Source organism: Bombus pyrosoma, linkage group LG3, assembly GCF_014825855.1.
Source record: "Bombus pyrosoma isolate SC7728 linkage group LG3, ASM1482585v1, whole genome shotgun sequence".
NCBI lineage: Eukaryota > Metazoa > Arthropoda > Insecta > Hymenoptera > Apidae > Bombus > Bombus pyrosoma.
This window is the reverse complement of record NC_057772.1, coordinates 7502504-7515617: the sequence shown is the minus strand read 5'-3', so window position 1 is coordinate 7515617 and position 13114 is coordinate 7502504. Positions and strand designations below refer to the sequence as shown.

Genomic DNA, 13114 nt, shown 5'->3' with positions numbered 1-13114 from the left:
ACTCTTCAACATCTTCATTAAACCGAAACCCATCGAAGCAACGCTTCGAACTACGAAAGACGTTTAAAAATCTCCGAAAATTCCCACTATTTTCCTTGCTTCGTTATCCAAATTTTTAACGACAGAGGGTAGGTAAGAGGAGAGGATCGTGAATAGAAAGCCGGAGGAGCAGAAGCGAGCGACACGGTGAAACTTACCGACGTAAACCCTGTAACGTTGGCGCCGCTGGACGTCCGTAATTTCGGACCGTTGCTCGTGTTTGTTCTCAATTCGCAACTCGCAGCTTTCGCCATCGCTGTCGGCGGAAATTCCGCGAGAGATGCCTTCGACCGCGTTTCTCATTGATTGCATTCTTTCGTAGCTTGCGTCAGCGCCAACTTACCGACCGTCGCGTCGGCCGGAAACTTGCACGCCAGCTGCCTTTGGGCTGCTCGAGGGCCGCGAATAGCGAAGAAAGAAGGGCAGAGAGAGGACGAAACCGGAGGAACGGAAGTTTTTCCTCGTAACTTCTGCCAGAATTCGTCTAGGAATGGGGCGAGCGAATTGTTCGATACGGGCGATTCAGTGAAAAAGCGTAAAGGCTCGTGCTACAAGGTAGAGATAAGGAAGTTAGAATTAGAGATCCGATAAAAGAGCCGGAATAAGTGGTGGACGAATTTCATTAAGCGACGCTTCGGTTGGAGAATTCGGTTTCCTTCGTTGCTTTTGTACTGTCGCCCTGCCATTTTCTACTCTGTCTGCTCCTTTGTGCGCCTCTAATTTCAACTTCGTCAGGACTGTTCGGCTGTATCGCGATGACGAATGTTTGAGAATGTTCCACGGAAATCGTGGAAAATGGAGTGGTCAAACTTCAGGGCCCATGTATTGGGTTGGAAACTAAGTGATTGCAACTCAATGGTACTCGTTGAAAAGAGTAAAAAAGATCTGTACAAACATGACTCGAAATATCGGTTTCAAAATTACACAATGCTTTTATCGATCAATTATTGCTTACTTAGGCATATTATTATTGGAAAATGTTTTACGTACCAATGAGAATACTTTTGTATTAAATTTAAATGCAATTTCCCCTTCTAAATAGTTGTTAACGATACCAGAGAATGGTATCACAGTATCGTCTGTGTAGAAAAATTGTAAGTGGCAATAAATATTAATTAATTGCTTTTTAACAGCTTATATCAGGATTCCCGAAAACTCTTCAGAAAATTCCTCCGTTTAAATTCAAGATACGCACCGATTCGGATCTTTCACAGCCTCGAAAATTACTCTTCGATATTTCAGTGTTTCTTACTCGTTGATTTTGAACACTTTGACCGCCGTTTGGACAAGTTCCCTCACGCAATACAGTTTCTTAAGGTATTACGTGATCGTAGCTGAAAATGTGGAATTGTAACTCGGAAATTAATGTTATTCGAACCCAGAGACAATGTTGTTATCTTTCGTTGCTGAAGTTTCACCGCAACTTTTTCAAACACTCTGTATGAGCATCCACATTGTGAACGTTTTGCGTGGTACAAATACAGAATCCTCGAGAGAAAAGCGTAAAAATTAATTCCTGAATATTGTACGTACAGTATGAAATAATCAGCCGTAAAGTATCAAGAAACGTAGCTCGGAATTAACGCTCACGTTCATCATCCGACTTTGTTTAAGCAGTTTTGCGATAAAATGCGGCAAGTTTCGCGCGCAATTTCTATAGATCTTAAGTTACAGCCGGCCCATAATAAACTTCACTTTGGTCCCTGGGTTTTCTCGCGAAGTCGCATGTTTTTTACTTAAAGGCAACATCGCTGCTAGCAGCGGAGTGACACTTTGATGCAGGGTCGCAAGTTTTCGGGTGGCGGGGACAGCGGTTGCAGGGAAGTTTCGCGCTTGGTAAAACGGCGAAATTAATTACACCGGCTAGTCGACCGGGAAACGCGCCAACGGCAAATTATCGATTTAATACAGTGGCACGGAGTACAGCGGCGAGCCTTTTATCAGGAATCGATCGCCGATATTAAACAAAAATTGGAACGAGGCGTTGCGTTCTTCGTGAACATTCTCAAAGAACTTCTAACGCGACCGACCAAACTATCGACTATTCTGATACTGCCGTTTACAATGACAGACGAAAGTATTTATACGGTTGGGATATAAACATTTTTTGTATTATCAGAAATATTCAAATATCCATGCGTAATTATCTATTATTATTGGCATTTATTTAATTAAAGTTGCATCGACTACTATGGTTGTTATCGAGTGCATATTTTCATATTCGGTGGTTTATTAAATTCTGTTCAATACCTTCATTTCTTTACAGAAGTTGATAATTATATATTATGCAAAATCACTTCCAGTAATTCATCCAGCCTTTTATCGGGGATTAATCACCGATATTAAACAAAAATTGGAACGAGGCGTTGCGTTCTTCGTAAACATTCTCAAAGAACTTCTAACGCGACCGATCACACTATCGACTATTCTGATACTGCCGTTTACAATGACAGACAAAAGTATTTATACGGTTGGGATATAAACATTTTTTGTATTATCAGAAATATTCAAATATCCATGCGTAATTATCTATTATTATTGGCATTTATTTCATTTACAGTTGCATCGACTGCTATGGTTGTTATCGAGTGCATATTTTTATATTCGGTGGCTTGTTAAATTTTGTTCAATATCTTAATTTCTTCACAAAAATCGATAATTATATATTATGCAAAATCACTTCCAGTAATAAATGTGCTTAAGCAAAATTGAATCCGCAAATCTCACATACAATGTGTGCAACGTCAAAGAAGCAGGCTTTTATGCGATTTTTTGTTAGGAAAAGAGAAAATATCATCTATAAAATAATATCCTCGCACGGTAAAGTACAATATATTGAGATTGCAGAGAAGTGCCGATGTTACAAAACTTCTCAAAACGGTTTCGAAAGTTTCGGTCGGCTTCCTGTGGAATATGAAAACGACGAAGCTTTTCCTCTTTCTTCGAGTTCGAGAAAATGTCCTGTGAATGGTCGTTCGCTAAAAGAACTGAGATAAACGTAATACGTATCTGTCTTTTTTCAAAGGCTGTCTCTTCTCTGTTCCACGACGAAAGTTTTGTACTACGTGTTGATGGAAATAACTAAAAGGATTAATGATGCGAAGATAAACAAAGCATTCGGTGCAATGAAGCATCGGTAAAGATTTTCGACGTTTTGAATCGTTTGAATAATTTATTCTCTTCGTTGTATTATGTTCTATTTGTTTATGTGAATATTCTCTACCTGTCAATTTAAAATTCTACACAGCATTTATCAAATGGAACAGTTTGAATTTGAAGATTAATTTAATGATATTGTAACGTGATATCCGTAATATATTCATCGTTATTAAATATTATTGTATACGTATGCTTACATCTTTTATACGTGCAAATATTTTGTAATTCTGTAAATAGAAAGTAATCTATAGGAAATTGGCGATATCGCGAAATTTTCAATGTTATAAGACTTCTGAAAACGTAATTACAAAACGACGAGACGTTAACGTTTTATTGAACGGAAGCAACTATGATTACGAATATAAATGTGAGGAAGTTCTACAGGAGATATGAAATATGCAAAATGATCGCAACGGCTATGGCCCAAAGTTGATTCCTTAGCGGTTTTTTATACCCAGAGGGGCTGTAAAAGTACGACACATTTTCGTTGCTCTTCTCCTGTTTAAAATCCCCCATAGTCGTTAATGCAAACTGCCGTGGATTCTAGTTTATATTTAAGTATTACAGATTTATAGGTACATTCTTCAGTATTTGATGGCCATTTTACTAAAATTGAGGGAAAGCACCAAATTCTATGGAATATTTTATAGAAAATTTGTATTTCGTATAGATATATCGATAAAGTATATTTTTATATAGCATTTATTCTTTCATGTTATTAAAATATCGCGATGTGACATTGGCGAGATAATAATCGTTCCATAAATAATTTTTAAAGGTTCAAGTAATTAACGTGTTTTATTCGAAATTCCATGCATAGTAAACGGTCAAATTACAAAGAAATAATAATTTTAGATGATTACCGAGAGAATTTATTCAGTAAAATACACGTTGTAACTTTGTTTTAAACTATACCCATGATAAATATAAACTTTACCACAAATCATGATAGTCCAATCTCGTTGTAGTACCGATGAAATTTCAAAATGTTTCATATTCACAATAATCTTTCATATATAATACGTAAAAGATTTCCATGAGTGTTCGAATATTTTCGTGAATTACTATGCATGTGAACGTAGCATATTTATTAGTAGACAGCTGGAATACCATACAGTCGTTGAAATAATTAGGGTATCACCACTTCGTGCCGAATTTCAATACGTCGTTCGCTGCAAGTCAGCGGTGGCTGTAAAATCCGCGCTTCCACGCGTAACAAATTGCGAATTATACCGGTCTTGTTATGATTCATGGAATATTCCCTAAGCGACGCCGGTACACGTCTCCGCGTACACAAAGACCGCGGCGCTCGCAACTTCCTCCGCACATTGCGAATCCATGCTAACATCGAAACCCTTTTACAATCCGCGGCCATGATAATCCTCTGGTTCGCGATGCTAGCGCGTGGTAAATTTTCCAAGAAATTGTTGCTGGACCAGCGAATTACCAACCAGCGATTTAATCGGATGAACATTGCGTTTCGTCCGTGCAGGTTAAAGCTTATCGCGATACACGTGATCCGAATTGAGACAGTGGAGTCTGAATTGAGAAGCAAAGAGATGCGAGCGACATCCTTGGAACTTTTTAGCAATAATAGTTAGTTATACAGATTCTTGAAAATAATGTTGTGAAATAATATCGTTTAGAAATTACAAATTGAATGGTTTTATATTATTATTTTTATTTTGTTCGTATTTTGTTTGTAAAAAAAAGCAGTAGCATGTTTTATTTAAAGGACAATATATTAAAGATTATAAAAAATGTACGGGATATTGTAGAAAATTTAAAGAATATCACTTCACGCGATATACCAATGTTACTACGCAAATCATTGCCAACGAACTCTATTCTTTTCTTAACATTATTGATGTTTCTAGAATGGAAACAATATTAAAGGGGAAATTCTTGTTGTTTTAACTTCGTATATCAAACCGTGTCCTCGCTTGTGTATTAAGCGTGTTAGTTGTGCCCCGCTTCTCGTCTCGGTAACATCGTTACAGCTATAGCAACGCGTTAACGTGCCACATAAAACTCGGTAAAAATGATATAGTACGATCGTTACTGGTTGAACATAGTGCGTGGTATTTACGAAGTGATCGGTTTCTATTTCAACGTATTTCGTCGCGTTAATGCCGTATTTATAGTCGTTTTAATGCTTTCGAATCGTTTTTAACGATCATAGTTCATAAAATGAAACAAAATTACAATACTGTAATTGACTTCTTCTTATTTTTAAAAAGATTACGGTTGTTTATCATTATTACTGTTTCGCTCGTCTGTTTTTATCATAAATAATATTTGATTACTTTTTCGTTTAATCGACGTACCTCGATCAGTTTCTTGGGTTACAATATTTTCCAATTTAAAACTATTTTAATACATCGTTAATGCTCTATAGAATTTTGTTTTCTTGTTAAATATAATTAATATTTCACGGTATTCGCAATTTTTGCTAATATAAGATTAAATACGATGACAGGTTTCGCTGAGTCCTGTTTTCTACCATGTAGTTAGTAAATTATTTGTAATATTTTTTAGTAGATATTTCTAACTGTTGCCTAGTTTTATTATATTCGAGTGCTTGCAAATCGGTTAATAAATTTTTCATAAAAAGATAGTAGAAAATAATAAACGCTATTGAATAGCATGAAAAAATTATTAGGACGTCTGACACAGCATTCAATTAACTATCGTATCGAGTGAATCAAGAAACCTGAAAAATGTATTGCGCGAGGATCAGCGAAGCTAAGATTCAACAACAAAAGGTATGAATAAATAATATTAAATCGATAGGCACTGTTATAATTTCTGTAATATTTTATGTAAATATTTTGATCATCTGGTAGAAGTAAAGATATATTAACGGAAATTTTTATATTCTCGTGAAATTAAATCAAGAAATACAAAATGAGCTAGGACAAGGAAAGATCGGTTTATTTATTTTAATTTAAAAGCTTTTACTTTTCCCATTTTTAATTGAATTTACTGTTAAATTAATATGTACCTGCTATAAAATGATTAGAAATATTTCAAAGTTTTAAAGTGAAAATGAGAATGTTTTGCGTCATTAAAAATTTTACACTTACAAATGGTTTACAAAAGTATGTTTACAATTTTACATAATTCACAAAAATACTACATTCAAATGTTCTTGACAATTCTATTAATGAAATAATCTTTTGTTTCCAATTAAACTCGGTGTATTCGCATTTTAAATATCAGGTGCATTTGAACGTACAATTTTCCACTTAAATGTCCAAATATGGCTTTGGAATTGCAGAATGTATGCATGATTAAAAACAAGCTGTAAAACAATATGTAATTATATACTTCGAAATTTTGTACTACATATCCTTCAAACCAATCTTATATTTAACAACTACCTTTACAACTGTATCCAACTTACGCTATTTCCTACATACTATTAAACGTACCTTGTTTAAAATGCACGTCACCGAACTCGATTTACGTTCCACAAACTCGCTTCATTCAACGAACTGTAACATAGAATATATCTCAATAAGAATATATATACTCCATTTACCAACAACATAGATGTATGCATGTACTTCGTTTCAACGACAAAGTTGAATCGACATCTCGTATAAGAACCTTTCACGTTTAACATTTTCGTGTCCGCGATACTGTTTTTAAGAATTTCTTTTTATGGATACGACAGTAACGAGTATTACATTCATTTTGTTGTATAGGAGTTGTTTTTGTGCTATTGAATGCTCAAAAGATCTGAAAATAGAGGAAGCACATTTGTACGAGGACTACTTTTATTAAGGCTACTATATTATTATAAAAGTATAAATATATAAACGTTATTATTAGTGCAAGAATATATACTATGAATGTAAGAATATCACTACTATTATTCTTATATTATACTGTACATGTATATAGTACAGGGTGTAACAGAACATACGGGGGATCCACTTCGAGAGCTAATCGCACGTCTGAGAACAATGAGAAAAAGTTCATGCAAGCATATACTGTGTCTGTCGTTGTTTATGAGATACAACGAATTTTGTGTGTACGCAACATCTGTTGAAAATATTGAAACACTTAAGAATAGAATAGAATAGCGCAGAATGGTTCAGAATAGAACAAGCGTATCAACAGATTCGAGAAACACCAGAAACCATTCAGAGTGTAACCTGACCCGCATGACAACACGTCTACGTGTTTATCTTGAGACCCAAGGTATTCGTTTACTGCAGTTTCTGTAAATGTAATTAGATACCACAGAATCAAAACAAAAAATTCGCTATGTTTCGTAAAGGAAAACAAATAGACCGTTTGTTTATATGAACTTTTTTCATTGTTTTCTTTTTTTGTGTATACAACCACAACTTCACACAAGGTAAAACTTGCTTCTTACAAAATTCCTCAAAACACGCATCCAAGTTTATCGTCGAAGGAAGTCGCATTAACTCGTCAAAAGCTCGTACTATCGATTAGCGAATAACAAAATACTGTGAAATAACAGTACGATGTGAGTGGATCGTTGTCGCTGGTAACTTTGATCACCGCTCGGCGTCTACCTCATTATCGGGATTAATTATTGGCCGGGCGTTATTGTCGCCGGAGCAACATATTAAGTTGGGCGAAATTTCGTCGAATTACTGTGTACGAAACTCTCGTATAAGAGCAATGGGCCATTCAGTTGTAACAAGAGCAGATGCGCAGTCTCCGTGGATGCTCCTCCGAGGGAGGAAGGGACCCGGGCCTCGAGTGCTACGTCGAGTTAAGTTTCCTCCAAGTGCACCGCAAACGAGGCTCTGCCCGTGCCAGGGATGCTGAGGCCTCGCGGTAACTGGCATCGCGTGCATGTCGAAGCCCGGTGCTCCCGTAATTCCTGGAATTAGCAGAATCCCGGAACCGCTTCTATTGGCGATAGCGCTTTCACGCTATTCCCGGTACGTTCAGATTGTCCTCTCGCCTACGTTTCGACTACGAGCGAAACCGGCACAGGTGTACGACGTCCAATGGTAGGGGAAAGGTAGACGTTTCTCTTGGATATCCTACAACAGGTTGCTGGAAAATCGAACGTCTTCGGCATTCCGCCAACGATATCTCCTTTTCTTCCGTTATGATTACAATCACAGTCACTGGACACAATATTTTGGTGGTGGTGTTGCGTCAACGGATTGTCTCTCGACTTAGCTAAACGTCATATAGTTAGATTTAGCCATAAAAAGAATCATTTCATTTTTGACTTTGCTACAAACGGTGTATCACTATCTTTGCTGAGTCGCGTTAATCCTGCGGAGGGTTATATATTACTACACATAAGTATTGTGAATTCTTATGCACTTTGATATTTTTGTGAAGAGGATTAAAGAAGTTCTACCTACGCTGTAATTTGTTTCGCGTACGAAAGAGATGAGCACTTAGGAAGCTACACTGATCAACTCCATACATTGAAAAGTATAAAACCGCGATGACATTGCAAACAATGTTTTTTAAATTTACTTTAGGAATTTTGCGATGAATGTACTCCTGGACGTAAGACGTTGGTTTCTCGAAGATGGAATGTTAATCGTGTAGCTATGTAATGGAAATTAAGAAACGGTATTTAGCGTAAAATTTTCCTTCTTCATTTTCTTAACATTAATTTTTCTAGAGGAACATAAGACGTATAAATTTATGAAATGAAGTTTGAAGTTTTGTATTTAAATGATTGTCATTTCTGCGAAGCGATATGTTAAAATGTTACGCCGAAAGATTATCGAATAATTCACGAGTGTTAGGGATTTTATCGGCGTTTAATATTTATTTCACAGGTGTGCTTATTTCACACAGTTTTCACACTCTAGCATTGCTTACGTCAGAATTAAATCAAGTTAATTAAACTTCGACCTAATGCATTACTGTCACGGATTGATCGCAGTTTCCGGGCCATTCTTTCAACTTGAATTTCGTTAAATAAATCAATCGGTGTCCTCCGATGAATATTCATCCACTCGTGTTACCATATCCATTACATTCCTCAAAAAGGACTTTATTAGAACTATAGGAAAGGACTTTATTGTTTGTGAACTTTATTAGAGTAATTTTTGTTTTCTCTGCTTTTATTAAATTGACTCTTTTTCCACTTTCTATATTATTATTAAAAGAATTTATTCATATCATTATATGAATGATATTATTCATATAATAAATAATTATTCATATTGTTTCATTATTTATTTTATATATTAATTTCCCTGAATTAATTTCCAGCCATCCAGTGATTTCAAATATTGCAATGAAATACGCATTCTTCTTTTCTTTCACGAACTGTTTCATCGCGAATTTCCAAATAAGAAATATCACACTTCTTGAAAGCATAAAATGCATTTCAAATTACTAAAAGTTTTATTCTCTACCCTAATTTCGCATGTCCTTTTTAATTACATTTATAAAGATACACATTTCCATAAAAATCTGCACTCTACAGATCATCTTATCCTGATCATGAATAACCGAATCGAACCACGAACGACCAGTTTTTACCTGAATCGTCAAATTTGCTCCATTTCTGTCAATCACAGAACGCTTCTATTCGTTGATCGCGTGGAAGCAAGTTGGCAAGAAAACACACGGAAACGTAAGAAACGATAGGCGAAAATTTATTAGAGCATCGTCGGACTGTATCAAACGAAGCGTATTTACTTTTCCCCGTGTATGTATAACGTCGCGTTTTAATCAACGGCACGGGATCAACCTATTTGTACATCCACCGGAAATAACACAGTGACATAGTTTTCTCTTCTTTCCCTCCGTTCAGTTTTTTCTCCTTTTTCCTCTTTTTTATTTCTCTTGTTCATTTCCCTTTCTATCTTTTACTCGATACGCGATTGTGTCGCCGCGTAGGAACTTCGATGAAAATATTTCGCCGATACAGCATACGTACACGCGTACGTAAATCGCCTTTAGTAATTCAGCGCGATAGTACAGGCCTCGTAAATCCCATAAACGATGATATACCGGCATCGAACGATCGATCTTTCGTACTCACACGATTCTACCTTCACAACGGAACAGAAAAAGCCGATCAATGGCTTAAGCCTTTGAAAAGGGAATAAGCATCGAACTTTTGCCGGATGCAAAGCAAGAGTGGTAGGATAAAAGGAACGAAGAAGGACTCCTCCGAAGGAACGTCGGCGATCGGTATTTCTCATGTTTGCTTCCTTCTCTTTCGAACGATTTCGATAAGATTTCAGAGAGTCTTAAGTTTGATTTCTTTCTAGTTTCTCTCCAATAGAAAGTAGCTAGTTTTAAGCTTCTCCTTAAGGTAAACGGTCAGAGAGATGTTGAAACTTTCGGATGAGATACATGCAATTTGAAATTTACAACCTCTTCGTGTAGTCGACGCGTGACTGTCTCAAATTTCCAATGACGAGAGTGAGCTACCTGTCTGTGTTGTTGGAGGACCAGAAATTTGAAAAGATCGTTTTGAAATACGAGTAAAATCAATCTTCGAATTTTTATTAAAAACCACAAATTTTCTTTAATCCGTCAACGAAGACGTTTCACGTGTCATTCATCGGACTGTTTAACGAATTGCGAGCTTATATTTTCTCCCATTTCGTACTAATTTTATATCGCCGTTTGAAAACCTCTCTATTGTTTCCAATTGCTGGCGATGTTACTGTTCTAATGCGCTTGTTGGTTACATTACTTCAATAAAGAAATAAGTAGATCCAAATGTTTTTCCTTGTTCTATATTAAAATGCTTGTTTGCGCTCATAGTTGACGACATTCTGTAGCTCTTTTCGAACTTATTACCTACTAATGAACACGCTAAAGCCGACAGACGCGCGTTTACACTTTTACAGCGTTAATTAAGACAGTAAATTACACAGTAAGAATTAGATGAAATCCGTGTCAAGGTTCTGAGACAGCAGTGTTTTAAAATTGAACAACGCTTTGAAAATATAAAGGACATTTTCTATCTGATTTTCGTACCAAGATTATATCCTTCCTATCCTCGTTTCTTCTAGTCTTACAGTCTCATTACCGCTTCTACGTCTTCCCAGGAAGTATCTGAAATAAATAATCAGGCGGATGTGTCCAGGTAACCAGTATGCGAACGATATGTACATATTCGAGGAGTTACGTACGTCAGCCACGTCACACGGGCCACGGTCGCGTATATCAGCGCGAAAGGGATGTTATGTACCAACAAAACATTGATTCGCTAAACTCATGATGTAATACGTCCATTTGAAATGAGCTTGGCCTTTGGCCAAAATCCTCGTCACAAAACACTGTGTAGGCAGCCAGCAAACATGCCCGGCAGAGGAAATAGGTCTGTCGCGGCTTTATTCGCCGATCGATACGACCAGAGAAGTATCATGAGCCTCCATCTCGCTTTCTTTGCGTCCGTTCTCGTCCCACCCTTTCGCCAGCTATCTTTCTCCTTCGTTCCTCTGTCGCAGACATTTCCCATTTCTTTCTGCCATCTCGATTCACCCTCTGGAATCTAGAGTTGTTTTCAGCCTCCGAACATCGCCGCGTGCGTTTTTACGGCTTCCTCTTGATTCACGAAATCTCCTCCACTTTCGCTGCCTCCGTGGACTAGTTGAGAATTAAGGGCACTTTGGCAAACGTATCGGGTTCAGCCAGTTTTTCTCGTACCGCTCCATGCGAAATCCTGGGGATTATTTCGTGATAAATCTCGCTTATTAATGAATTGACGGGTGCGAGGACAATGAGAGCGCAAGAAACGAGGATAGAGAGGGGGTAAATTTAACGCAGATATCAGACGAAGAAAGTCATTTTTATCTTAAGACTGTCATTCTATTTAAAAGATTGTTATTCTATTTTAATATTGTTGACCAGTATTAAACGTTGTTGTCCTATTTTCAAAGTTCTTGTATTTATTTTAAATTCATAAAATTGGTTTGTTGTTTTTAAATTGCTCTCTCTCTCTCTCTCTCTCTCACGTCGTATAGAAATTTTTCTTCTCTCAAATACTCGAAATCTGTTCTTTGCTATGTTCAGTTTTGCTATATTTTTTTTTTTTTAATTTGCTATATTTCAGTTTCGTGGGATCATTGTATCGTTTGACTTTCGCGGCCGAGCTTTTGCGTTTCTCCGAGTTTGCGAAGATAGAATGGAATTTTTTCACGGCCACGTCTCTCGTTTTATTTGAAATCGATTAATATATGGTTTTCTGTGCCGGAGATCAATGGGGAAACAGATTGTTGCCTTCCCTCGTGCATCCAAAGAATTATGTGATTTTATGCGAATATCGTCCGGATCTATTGCATTTCAATTTTAGAATAATACAGACGCAATGTGAAATGTAACCAAAATTTGGTTGCTGAATACGGGAAATTAAAAGAAAAGGAAGATTGGAATATGAATTGACCTATATTTTAAGAAATTGATTGGTTCCGAGGTTAAAACTGATGGCAGATGAAACATGTCTATGAGAATATTGTACGAAGAGGAAATGAATAAAAACGAACAATTTCAAAACTCGAAACCGTAATGAAAGGAAGACCCTCGTTATTCGAACAACTGCGATCATAAATTTTATGTAAAATTTTCTTTGATCAACGTTCTATACTGTTTACATAATTATGCTTCGGCCAACAGCAACTTGAGAAGTGTGTTTTTATTGAAATAAGACAGAAATCCTTGAAATACCGATACTGTTTTTAATCAATGGCAGCTCGCACGCTTCGAATCATTAAGGAAATGGAATGAAATAAATACTTAAGGCTGCATCGAATAAAAAGGCAAGGGTCAGTTTCAGGGTCTGTTTAGTAAGAGCCGGGCGTACCATTACTCCGGAAACTAGTTCACCGGAAAAGAAACGAATGGATGAGAAACACGAGAGGGTAATTGAAAGGGAAGAGGAGAAAGGAAGTCAAACGAACGAACGCTGTGTTTATATCGCGGCGAAATCGCACAA

General features: G+C 36.7%; 2 protein-coding genes across 3 annotated transcripts in view; both read left to right on the top strand.

The window, feature by feature from the left end:
* Window positions 1-13114, top strand: part of LOC122565939 (E3 ubiquitin-protein ligase MIB1) — a 674113-nt gene that overhangs the window by 575418 nt on the left and 85581 nt on the right. The window lies entirely within an intron of this gene.
* Window positions 5779-13114, top strand: part of LOC122565943 (E3 ubiquitin-protein ligase MIB1-like) — a 159677-nt gene continuing 152341 nt past the window's right edge. The window contains exon 1 of the mRNA XM_043722510.1: window positions 5779-5963. The gene's annotated coding sequence lies outside the window, so the exon portion shown is untranslated. The remainder of the gene's footprint in view (window positions 5964-13114) is intronic.